Below are 13,177 nucleotides of genomic sequence, written 5' to 3' on the forward strand. Positions count from 1 at the left end.
TAGGTTATTTTCACCTGCGAGGCCCCAAATGGGGGTAAAGGTTAACAGGATAAACCTAACAGACCACTCAGATCATTAGGATCGAGTCAGTTAGAAATACCAAGGGTTCACACAGAACAAAGGGAGTCTGCTTTTAGCTATTATGACGCCCGCAGTTGGAACCAGCTTCCAGAAGAGATCAGATGTGCTAAAACATTAGCCACATTTAAATCCAGACTCAAAACTCATCTGTTTAGCTGTGCATTTGTTGAATGAGCACTGTGCTATGTCCGAACTGACTGCAATTAAGTTTAAGGATAATCATTTTCTACTCTTAACTGTTTTAAATTCATTTTAAATAAATTTTTACTATTTTTTAATTCTATATTTTTATTATTGTGATATTTTTAATGACTATTTCACTTCCTTTTATGTAAAGCACTTTGAATTACCACGGTGTATGAAATGTGCTATATAAATAAACTTGCCTTGCCTAGGGCTGTCACGATATTAGATTTTTCACGCCACGGTTATTAAAGAATTCACAATATCGATATATCGCGATATCTATAGAAACCTTGGGGAATCAGCCAAATTATTTTTTTTACTTTATTTAGTTTTTCTTTTTACCCAATGAACATAAGCATACTGATAAACACAGGGCACATGCATTTTCACTTCTTCAGGTCACAGCTGACCTGTACTCTGGCTTTCTCTGTCTTCTTTGATGCTCCCTATGAAATAACAAGTTCAAAAAGTATGATTAATAAATATTAACATCAAAACTAATACTTTAACCTGTTAACTTGTGTAAGTTACCCGTATTTTAATCTCTTTAACCTATATTTGCATCGGTGCCAATGAAGCCATGCAGTTAACTTTTTCTAATTCAGTATTAATGTGCGTCTAGAACGACCAAAGATGAGTGAAGTGTGCCCAAGTATGGTGACCCATACTCAGAATTTGTGCTCTGCATTTAACCCATCCAAGTGCACACACACAGCAGTGAACACACTCACACCGTGAACACACACCCGGAGCAGTGGGCAGCCAAGTTGGGGGTTCAGTGCCTTGCTCAAGGGTCTCACCTCAGACCCCAGAGCACTGTACATTCACTCCCCCCACCTACAATCTCTGCCGGACCTGAGATTCGAACCCGCAACCTTCGGGTTACAAATCCGACTCTCTATCCATTAGGCCACGACTGAGCGACCACATTGCTTCATTAAACTCTACCCCCGTTTCGCGGGGCACTGCGACCAAAATAACATTTTAGAGAAATGTTAAAAGCAAAATAACACATTGCTTAATGTAGCAATGTGGTCGCTCCGTTTTTCTAGATTTGTTTTAATCGTGCAAAAAAGATTTGGACAAAGAAATCAAGTGCTACGCACATGTATTGGCCATGACTTGATTGCAAATACAAATACAAAATTTAGACGAGTAAAGAAAATGCGGTACTTATTTAAAAGAATCACCCCTTTATTTAAATATATGAACACAGGAAACCGCTGTTAACAGGTTAATGTAACGTTTCCCATTTCATGACTAGTAAAATAATGACAACTTACTGTCTGTATAAGATTGAACATGGTTCTTCTCAGAGTAGCGCGTCAGTATAAGTTTGTTGGCGTGGCCGCGAGCTGCGTCTTCTTGTTTGACAGGTGTCAGTGTTAAGGCGCAATACTGCCACCTGGGAGTAACAGAACAAACATGAACAAACATTTGTTCAATAACAGAACAAACATGTTTTTTAAAAATGTGTTCATATTATTGTTCAATGAAAAAAAAGTTTTTTTTCAAAATGTTCCTATTAAAATATTAACCTTACTAATAAGACTTGTGTTTTCTAAAACAATATATTCTGAGTAATACAGCATTGGCTGTCTCTTCACAAACTTGTGGTTAAACTTTCACTTTGGTTTCTGCTGAAGAAAATCCTAAAGAATGAAAAGATTAAGACTGAAGATCTTTTTGGCTCTTTTGCCGACTTCCACCTTGCGTGCTGTGAACATCTTGTGCCGTACTCGGCCTGATACAACAACTGCCTAACCATTTCTCTAGCTCTCAAATGTTCAAGGAACAGTTTCAGAGTTGAGGCTGTCGTCTCCTCAGCTTGTCAGTAAAACCGCACAACAGAGACGTGAGAATTTCACTTCCTCGCTGTCTCTCTCTCTCAACACGGAAACTACCGAGGAGCTGTTTTACCAATTATCTCTGGACAAGCGCAGTATCTGGCATGGAGTTTGTGTGTGCACAAGGTGGATAACTATCTTGTGCCATCTGGATTGTATTGCTCTCCCTCCCGCGGTTCTGCTGGTCATAATCAAAGCACAGTGGCAGATCCAGCTCTCGCTGCTCTGTTGTATTTCTGTATCCTGCAATCAGACAGATTGTGTTTGTAATAGAGGCCCAGGCCTGGATGAAGGAGTCATCAAATCTCTGTCCCTCTGATGGAGGAAACTGTGAACACAGAGCTCCCCTGAAACGAGGGTTTATCGCTTGCAGATTATGGTCAAAAGACATTTGCAGAACATTTGTCAAGGCGCATACAGGAAGATGGAAAACAGCTGTGAGGAGCCCCTTGAGCAACAATGCAGAGAAAAAGACAATGTTTCGTAAAACACAAATAACTAATCACTGAGCTTTAAGGACCTAGGTTTATAGGCTCAGTGACAATGGATGTCTGATTTGATGCACACAATGTTTCAGAAATCAACTATTCTGTAGTCATATTCAACAAAATGCATTATCAAAAAACAATTCCATTTAATTATTTTAATGTAAATGTAAAGTGGTAAGTCTTCCCAATTTCATTTTTCCTGGCTGATGCTGTGGATAACGATATTGTTAATGAATAAATAATAAATATAAAAATTATCTTTACATACACCTTAAATATATTTGAGTGTGCACACGCCTGATGATTGTTTCCCTGTATTTTGAGGTTGTATTTGTGTTAATTTGAAAAACCCTGAACTAACCATTTTTTTTTTAAACCAAGACTTTATTATATAATTTTAAAAAGACTTTATATAAAAACACTTTTTATTATAAAAAGTCTTTATTATATAATTTTGTCAAACAATTGGTTTTTTTAGACTTTCCCCCTTACATCATGTGAATGAATACACAGCATAAACATTTGTTTTTAAATAAATACATTTCAAATTCATATCTCATCACAGGTTTATTCATTCATCTGTATTGTTGATCTGTCTGGTTAATGTTTAAAAGCTGTTTTAGTAATTGCATTTAATCATTTAAATTATTTAAAACATATTACACATTATTTTTTGATAAATTTATTTTTTAAATCTTAAATCATAAATACTATTATTATTATTTATTTATTTATTTAAATATGAAGTTAAAAAGAAATGCTTTTTGTTTTTTCAATTCAAAATGTAAAATGTAGCCATTATTTTATTTTGACTCCTGTTTGGCAATTCTGTGAGCATATTATACAAGGATACTCTGAGACTTTGATGCTTTGAAATGAAAAGCCCAGCATTCCCTAAAGTAAACTCTGGGCAGAACTGCAGGATTGTGATGCTTTGGCATCTGCGGGTGAACGTGAAACAAGAAAAGAAAACAGTTTTCCCCTATACCGTGTGTACAACAAAACGGGTCGTATTTTGTTTGGGACTGTTTAACTTCTCAGCAAAAGCCTCTTTTTCAGAAGTAGATGTGCTTTGGGAGGAATCTTTGTTTTCTTACCTTGTTGCAATTTATTAGTTGCAATTAATTATCATTTAACAATAAATATAAGAATTTGATAGCTTTAATGATTTGATTGTTGTTAACCTTCACAATATATTCAAACGAACTACATTTCCCATGAGCAGCAGCGTAGGAGACGAGGAAGCAGAGTATGCTGGGATCGTGAGCCTGCTGCGAGCCGTCTATGTTTTTGTTAATGCCTTTTGTCGCCATTTTTTTTTGTTTCTCATAAACTTTGTTCAGTAAAGTTCCAGCAAATCAGAAAGATTACGTCTCATCTTTTGCTTCAAACTACAATATGGTGCCGAAACCCGGGAGTTTGGACTTTATTACCGAACTTTAAAAGGAAGTTTGGAGTTAGCTCGCGGCGACGCGAGTGAGTGAGTAAAAATGACTGAACGCTACGAGCGGATGAGACGGAAGCGCGGAACAATTAGAACTTCCACTACAAAGATTTTGACTCGTATAGAAGAGGAGATCAACAAGGATGACACGGATTGTGAGAAATTACGTGAACTGTTGTCATTGCTGAGTACGACAGAGGAAAGCTTATCAGAACTGGACAAGGGGATAGAGGATGAAACGCCGATAGACGAACTCGAGGACGAGGTTGGAGGCGCGCAGGAATATCAGGACCGTATTGTGCTGTGGAAAAGACGTGCCACCCGGCTGATTCAGTGCAGCAGAGATTCAACTGCTCGTCAAAGTGACGTAAGTGCCAGTGCTGGCAGATTGCAAGGTAGACAGTCAGTTAAACTGCCAAAGCTGATAATTGACAAATTTGGTGGCGAAATAAGTGCTTGGCAAGAATTCTGGAACCAATATGAGACTGCCATTCACTTAAATGATGCACTGTGTAAGAGAGAAAAGTTCACCTACCTGAAATCCTACTTAACTGGAACCGCAGCTAAGGCGGTGGCAGGACTTACATTGAGTGATAGTAACTATGATGCTGCAATTGCATTGCTTAACGACAGATTTGGAAGGAAGGATCTTGTAGTGAATGCACACATGTCCAAATTGCTGAACCTAACTCCTGTGAAAAAATCATATGACATCACAGGATTAAGACAGCTGTATGATGAATGTGAGATACAGATTCGCAGTTTAGAGTCTGCTGGCATTCACTGTGATTCTTATGGCAGTCTTCTTTGCCCAATTCTGATGCAGCTGATCCCAAATGACATTGCACTCGGTTATACACGAAAGGCTGGCACGAATGATGTATGGAGTGTACCTGAGTTCATGGCTTTTTTGAAACTTGAAGTTCAGAGCAGAGAAAGAGCACAGCAACTCACAAGACCGAACTGCGTACAAACGGATGCCGTTCATAAACCATCCAACAAGATAGCACCAGGTAGTGAGTCACGGCCAAAGAGACTGAGTACTCCATCAGCTGCTGCGCTGCACACAGCCTGCCCTACAGTTCCAACAATCTGTGTATTTTGTGACAACACAACCCATAAGTCAGAGTGTTGTCCCGATTACTCAGTATCCGCACGCAAAGAGAAATTGAAAAAATTGGGCAGATGTTTTGTATGTCTTGGTACAAGACACATAGCAAAATTCTGTAGAGTTAAGGGGGTTACATGTCCACTCTGTAGTCGTCGCCATCATCAGTCTGTGTGTGAACAATATGAAGAAAAACCAGAAACTTCTAGCACGACAGACACTGTGGTTTCATCTGTATCAAGTACAGTAAATATCAAATCAAGAGAACCAAACACAGTGTTATTGCAGACAGCGAAAGCATGGACTGAGGGCCCAGGAGGGAGAAAGATTGTACGGTGTTTGATAGACGGAGGTAGTCAACAAAGTTTTGTTCATGAAAGGCTGGTGAGAAGTTTGCAGCTGCCAGTACTGAGACAAGAGACATTGAACCTCCACACCTTTGGCTCTCCCAATTCTGTGACGACCAAGCGTAACACTGTGAAAATGATCTTGGAAAATGTGTGGAACACACAACAGAAAATCGAGATTGAAGCTATTGAGACCCCACAAGTGTCCTCGGCTGTCATGAAGGTTCCTGATGATCAAATTCAAAACCTGATGCGAGAGAGAGGCCTGCAGCTCGCAGATTTTCCACTTGAGGGTGCTGACCCAGAACTTCTAGTGCTCATTGGAGCAGATTTCTACTGGAAGGTTTTGTCTGGGAAGATCGAGAGATTAACTGATTCCCTTGTGGCTCTGGACAGCGCCTTTGGCTGGGCCATTCAAGGTATTGTTTCAAACTCAAGCGAAATGGAAACCACATGTATGCACATTAGTGTAGCAGAAGATAATCAGATCTCAAAGCAGTTACATGCGTTTTGGGAAATTGAAGCTCTCGGCATCGTCCACGACAAAACACCTAGTGTAGAAGAAGCCGAAGCGCTAGAGACCTTTGAACGGACAGTGAGCTTTAAAGACGGGCGCTACCTAGTGGAGTTGCCGTGGAAACATGGCAGAGACACATCAGAACTTAAAGACAACTGTAATGTTGCAAGGAAAAGATTTGAAGCTCTCAAGAAAAGATTTAGAACCGACAATGTGCTCTATGAGAGATACAATGATGTGATTCAAGAATATCTGCAGCAAGACATATGTGAAGAGGTGAAGGACACATCAACTGCAGAGCAGGCTAGCACAGTGAAGTATTACATGCCACACCATCCGGTAATCCGAGACGATAAGGAAACAACCAAACTGAGAATTGTGTTTGATGCGTCTTCACACGAAGAGGGTTCACCCTCTCTCAATGACTGTTTACTTATCGGGCCTAATTTAAACCCAGATTTACTTCATGTGCTTATTAAATTCCGCCTTCACAAGGTGGCTTTCACAGCGGATATTGCAAAGGCTTTTCTGCAAATAGGATTGAAAGAAAAGGATAGAGACGTTGTGAGGTTCTTATGGACCTATGATCCCTCATCACAGAACTCTGAAAGGAAGCCTTGCATCATGAGAATGAACAGAGTTGTGTTTGGAGTTGCATCTAGCCCTTTTCTGTTAGCAGCAACAATTAGAACTCATCTTAAACAGTATGGGTCTGAACAGCCGGCAACTGTAGCACTACTCCAGGAATCACTGTATGTGGATGATCTCATTGTGAGCTTGCCTAATGTGGATGAAGCTTGTTTTATCTCAGCACAAGCAAAGGCCATCTTGTCTGCCGCAGGAATGGAGCTACGGAAATGGACAACCAATTCCTCTGACCTACGAACGAGATGGATAAAAGACCAAATTGAAAGCCCAGCAAATTCACAGACACACAACACTGCATTGAAAGTGTTGGGACTAATATGGAGGCATGACCATGATGATTTTGTGTTCGACTTGAGGCAAGTGCTGGATGTTCTGGAAAGGAAGGAGAGTACTAAGAGGAGTGTACTTCAAATCTCATCACGTATCTTTGATCCAATAGGTTTCCTAACACCCTATACTATCCGTGTAAAATGTCTGTTCCAAGAAATGTGGGAGCGAGGTCTCAAGTGGGATGAAGAACTACCCCCAGATATAGCCCACAAGTGGAAGCAGTGGTGTGATGAGTTGCCACAGCTACACCTCGTGGCCATACCCAGATGGTACAACATATTGACAGACCAGCAAGAGAGAACGAGACTCCATGTGTTTTGCGATGCAAGTGAAAGAGCTTACGGTGCAGTCGGATATCTACAAGGCAAGAGTGAGACTGCAGAAATTATTTCCACTCTGGTAGCCTCAAAGTCCAGAGTTGCGCCACTAAAGAAAATGACACTTCCTCGACTGGAACTAATGGGAGCCTTGATAGGAGCCAGGCTAGCTCATAATCTGTTAAAGGCTCTAAAGATTAGAGAAAACCATCTCTATATGTGGACAGACTCAATGATAGTCTTGAACTGGATCCGCAGTTCGGCACAGAAATGGAAGCCCTTTGTGGCAAATCGAGTGATGGAGATTCAAAGCCTCACTAAACCAGAATCATGGTCACACTGCGATGGCAAACATAATCCAGCAGACCTGCCAACAAGAGGACAAGCTGTCAACAGTTTGATTGATAATATGTTGTGGTGGAATGGACCTGGTTTTCTCCAGTCAGTGAATCCAGTAGTCTCAGCAGACGTAGAGCTTCCAGAAGAAGAGGTAAATGCAGAACTCAGATCTAAATTCCAAGTCGCAGTGCAGTTTAGCAGCACAGAAAAAAGAGAGCCGTTGCTTGATCTATGCAGATACAGTAAACTCAGTACTGTTCTCAGAATAACAGCATGGGTACAGAGATTCGTCACCAATACACGCTCAAGCGTAAAGAACCATGGAGAGCTTTCTGCAGAAGAGTTAATGGCAGCTGAAGTGTATTGGGTTAGAATGACTCAAGAGGAGACATTTGAAAGAGAGATGAATTTGCTTAAGGATGGACAGTGTGTACATAAAGACTCAAAGATCAAAGAACTCAAACCATTCCTTGATGAGAAGGGTCTGATCAGTGTGGGAGGAAGGCTGCAGCTGTCTGATCTCAACTTTAGAGAGCAGCACCCATGGATACTACCTGCTAAACACAGGTATTGTGAACTTTTGATTCAAAAGTGTCATGAGAAGTGTTTGCATTCAGGTACACGAGATACACTCATGCAGGTCAGAGACAGATTCTGGATCTTGAAGGGTAGACAGCTCGTCAAGCAGGTAGTCGGAAGGTGTCCCATCTGCAAGAGGTTTAAGGCTAAACCAGCACAACAGGCTACCGCACCCTTACCGAGAGACAGAGTCATTGAATCTCCCCCATTTGAAACCACTGGTGTAGATTTTGCTGGGCCGCTCATGGTGAAGACCAGTAATGGTACCAGTAAAGCCTACATAGCACTCTTCACTTGTGCGGTCACTAGGGCCATACATTTGGAACTAGTCTCAAATCAAAGTACAGAGAACTTCCTTTTAGCATTAAAGAGGTTCATTGCAAGGAGGGGACTTTGCAAGGTCATATATTCAGATAATGCAAAGACCTTCAAACGAGCAGATCAGGATCTGAAGGAGCTTTGGAAGTCAATCAAAGAGCCTGATCTCCAAATTTTCTTCGCTGAACGGGGAATAACCTGGAAGTACATAGTTGAGCGAGCAGCCTGGTGGGGCGGTTTCTGGGAACGTCTTGTGAGGTCAACAAAGTCGTGCCTTAAGAGAATCTTAGGGAAAGCCTCATTAAATTTCGAAGAGTTAACCACCATCTTAACTGAAGTAGAGGCTGTGCTAAATTCAAGACCTCTCACTTATGTTCACAATGAGCTGAATGAACCACAGCCATTGACTCCTGCTCATTTTCTGGTCGGCAACCGACTTACATCTTTGCCACCAAAACCCATTGCATCTAACATTCCAGCTGCTCAGAGTCGAGAGACCTTGACAAAAAGATGGAAATACAGTCAGAGGCTGTTGAATGAAATTTGGACTCGTTGGCGCAAGGACTACTTGATGAATTTAAGGTCTGCTCACCAATGTGCAAACACCACCGCAGAGGCAATGAAAGTGGGAGAAGTCGTCCTCATAGGAGAGGACAAGATGCCACGACAGACGTGGAAGACAGGAAGGATTGAAGATGTTTTCCTGGGGAGAGATGGATTAATACGTGCATGTTCTGTGCGCACTTCCCTTGGAACGGTGTTAAGAAGACCAGTACAGTTACTGTATCCTTTGGAAATTAATAAGTAGTAAAGAGTAGAGTGATGAACTATGGTTCATCGGGGGGGGGGAGGATGTTGCAATTTATTAGTTGCAATTAATTATCATTTAACAATAAATATAAGAATTTGATAGCTTTAATGATTTGATTGTTGTTAACCTTCACAATATATTCAAACGAACTACATTTCCCATGAGCAGCAGCATAGGAGACGAGGAAGCAGAGTATGCTGGGATCGTGAGCCTGCTGCGAGCCGTCTATGTTTTTGTTAATGCCCTTTGTCGCCATTTTTTTTTGTTTCTCATAAACTTTGTTCAGTAAAGTTCCAGCAAATCAGAAAGATTATGTCTAATCTTTTGCTTCAAACTACAATATACCTTTGCAGGAGATCCCATCTCCCTCCAGGCCCCGAGGGCAGATGGGACCTGAAGGAGCCGAAGCCGTTCACACACCTGACGCCAGGAAAACATGGCTGTCTCTCACACTCATTCACATCGTCCTGACACGTGGCACCTGTGGACATTAAACAAATAAGCATTATTACAGAATGAATTTATTTCACATGCAAAAAAATGAAATGTGACCGCAACTTTAATGCAGTAATTAATAAATCATTCACGCAAACTATTTGTACAAAACACTAATTCTTTCAGAAACAAATAATGCCACTGTCTTAGAAGTTCGAATCAAGTGACTGTCTTATGAGTTTACAGGGATTTCTATAGAAATGAATGGATTTCATATGCAAAAACTGTAAACGTGACTGCACCTTTAATGAGGTAATCAATGGATCAGTCACTCAAACAATTTCCTAAAAACACTGATTCTTTCAGAAACAAATCAAGCAACAGTATTATAAGAAATTGAATCATTCACTCAAACAATTCGCTCAAAACACTGATTCTTTCAGAAACAAATTAAGCTACAGTCTTATAATTGAATCACTCACTCAAATGATTCATTCAAACAAAATAATTTTCTCAGGAACAAAATTCCACTACTGTGTGTTGCTCAGAGATGTGTTTCTACTCAGTCTTTGGAACTATTTTTCATTGGCGGGAGCACAAATACACAAGGCAATACTGCATTTAAAAGGTAAGTTATGCATCAATTGTTTACTAGTCAGAAAGTGGGACTAGTAACTTGTTGGCCAATATATTGATTCATTATGCATGCAGGTATGTTTATTATTATTATTATTATTATTATTATTATTGTCACTGCCTGTGAAAAACAATAGCATTTAGAGGCAATATTATGCTTCAAACCTCTGAAAAAAAAAAAAAAAACTTTATTTCATTTTTATCAAATAACTGTTATTCAAAGTTAAGTGAAGTGACATTCAGCCAAGTATGGTGACCCATACTCGGAATTCGTGCTCTGCATTTAACCCATCCAACGTGCACACACACAGCAGTGAACACACACACACCGTGAACACACACCCGGAGCAGTGGGCAGCCATTTTATGCTGCGGCGCCCGGGGAGCAGTTGGGGGTTCGATGCCTTGCTCAAGGGCACCTCAGTCGTGGTATTGAGGGTGGAGAGAGCGCTGGACATTCACTCCCCCCACCTACAATCCCTGCCGGCCCGAGACTCGAACCCGCAACCTTCGGATTACAAGTCCGACTCTCTAACCATTAGGCCACGACTTCCCTGGACTTTAAACTTTACGTGTTTAAACACTTCTCAGACACAGAACTTTGAGGCGGCAGCACATTTGAAATTCAAATAATAGGAAAACTCTAAAATGGTGGTGAAGCATTGTTTATAGAGAAAGATAATAAATTCCTCCACTTCTTTCCTCTGCTAAAACATCAAGTGGCCACAACAAACACTGCTTTCAGCAAAGATAAAACATCTCTGCGCTGATTCATCACTGTGTTTTGGCCAATTTACTACTCCCAGCAGCATAATAGTGTATAGATACTCTTTCCGCTGTGTGGGTTCAGTAGCTGCTGGGCATTTGTCCATTTTTTTTATTTATTTGTATTTGTGTTGTTTGTGGCTTCTCTTTGGAATGTGTTTGAAGGAGATCTTTAATAATGTCCAAACCATCTGCAAAGGCCCAAAGCATTACGAGCCGCAGCAAAACACAAACTTTTATCCAATCAGCAGTGTCGGTTTATCTCACGCAAGCATTGCCATTAGTGGAAATAGACAAACTCTTCTGACCCGGTTCATCCTTAGATATTAAACATAGAAAACACTATGGTAAAAAGCTTCAGTCTTGACAGGAAAGCTTCGCATTTCAACTTCAAGCAACAACAGGCATTGCATTCAGCCAGGAAAGACTAATTCGCACATCAGCAGCGAAAAGATTTCACCCACCGATCTCAGAGTAGACACTGTGAAAACATCAAGTGTTCAGCTTTTGTTTGAAAATCCCAAGGAGGAGCGGTTGTCGCTTTTGAGTCTTTTTTGTTTTCACCTTCATACACTTGGTTGATTTCAAGCTTGGAGAAACTAAATGAGCTGATATTCTTGGTCATAACTAGGAATGGGTTTTGGCAAAATATGACTTTGTAATTGGATCAAGAATGAAACTGAGCCAAGAGTTTGTGCTTATTTTTTATTCGTAATCAATAAAAAAAGAAGAAAAATGCACACATAAACAAATAAATAGAAAATATTGATCTAAAGATGAAATACCGGAGTGATAATGTGAGAAAAACAATAAAACCTTAGTCATAACTCTTAAATGTTCCATGTGGATTTATACCAGTGTCAATATAATGCATTAACATACACCTATACTCCAATTAAGGCATTTTAAAGGCTTTTTTTTTTTTATGTGAAGAGAAGGTAAATTAATTACATATGTTAACATATACCCCACAACCCTGTTAATCCTAATATATACATATTAAATAAATAATAAAATGTAATAAAATAAATTAATAATCAAAATAATGATATACACACAATAAAATGTTTTAAAGTTTTACTTATTTCTAAAAAAAAATAAGTAATGTGAAGAGAAGGTAAAAAGTTATTTAATTCATTACTTTGTATAATAATTATTTACATTAACAAATATACTAAATGGTGTAAAATATAAGATATTATGATATATTAATAAGAAATAAATATATGAAACATAATATTAAATATGAATAAAAGTTCATAAATAATAATCAATACAGAAACAAGTGTAGGCTATACAACAGTTCTTTCTGGTTCTCAAATCTGATTGGCAGAGAGTTTTTCCAGCGGTGTGATATTCCTGTGATGACAGAATCAAAGAATTGTGTCATTGAATGTAGTTTTAAGAGTTTTTTTAGGTGAGAATGTTGTTATAGACAAATATGCGGTTTGTTAATAAAGATTATATCTATTTGAAAATGTGTTTTGACATTTTTTTCACATCACTTCTGGAATTTGCCGCTGGCTCTGATGTCTCTATAGTGGTTAAACAGGAGATATATTTTGTTTTGGGCAGAGGTGGAAAGTAACGAATTACATTTACTCTCATTACTGTAATTGAGTAGCTTTTTTGTCTAAAATATAAGAAGAATGAGAAGCCAAAAACATCTAATGGTGTGTGCTTGTGATGGTGACTTTAGTTACATTATTCTGCCATTATATGGCGACGAGACTGTTTTTATGAGTGAGTCAGCAGTAAAGACTTTTAGATTGAAAGAAACCGAAATGGGTTTGTAAACAATGAAGTTATTTTGTCTTGTAAGACACAGCCAACAAATTCACTAAGCAGCACTGTAATCAGAAATCACTATTAACAGATGAAAGGATAGTACAACAAAGATACCGCTTTCCTCAGCGTATATTCAAACTAATGTTTTATTGTGAATATGAGACTGATCTGAAGAATGAATGCTGTATCAGATG

At 39.4% G+C, this 13,177-nt stretch overlaps 1 pseudogene across 1 annotated transcript in view; it reads right to left on the reverse strand.

Annotated features, from left to right (window-relative positions):
* LOC306867262 (von Willebrand factor D and EGF domain-containing protein-like) overlaps nt 1-13,177 on the reverse strand; it is a 175,087-nt pseudogene that overhangs the window by 124,670 nt on the left and 37,240 nt on the right. The window contains exon 19 of the transcript in view: nt 9,706-9,841. The product of the transcript in view is annotated as a von Willebrand factor D and EGF domain-containing protein-like (transcript). The remainder of the gene's footprint in view (nt 1-9,705; nt 9,842-13,177) is intronic.

Source organism: Barbus barbus (assembly GCF_936440315.1).
Source record: "Barbus barbus genome assembly, chromosome: 49".
Classification (NCBI taxonomy): Eukaryota; Metazoa; Chordata; class Actinopteri; order Cypriniformes; family Cyprinidae; genus Barbus; species Barbus barbus.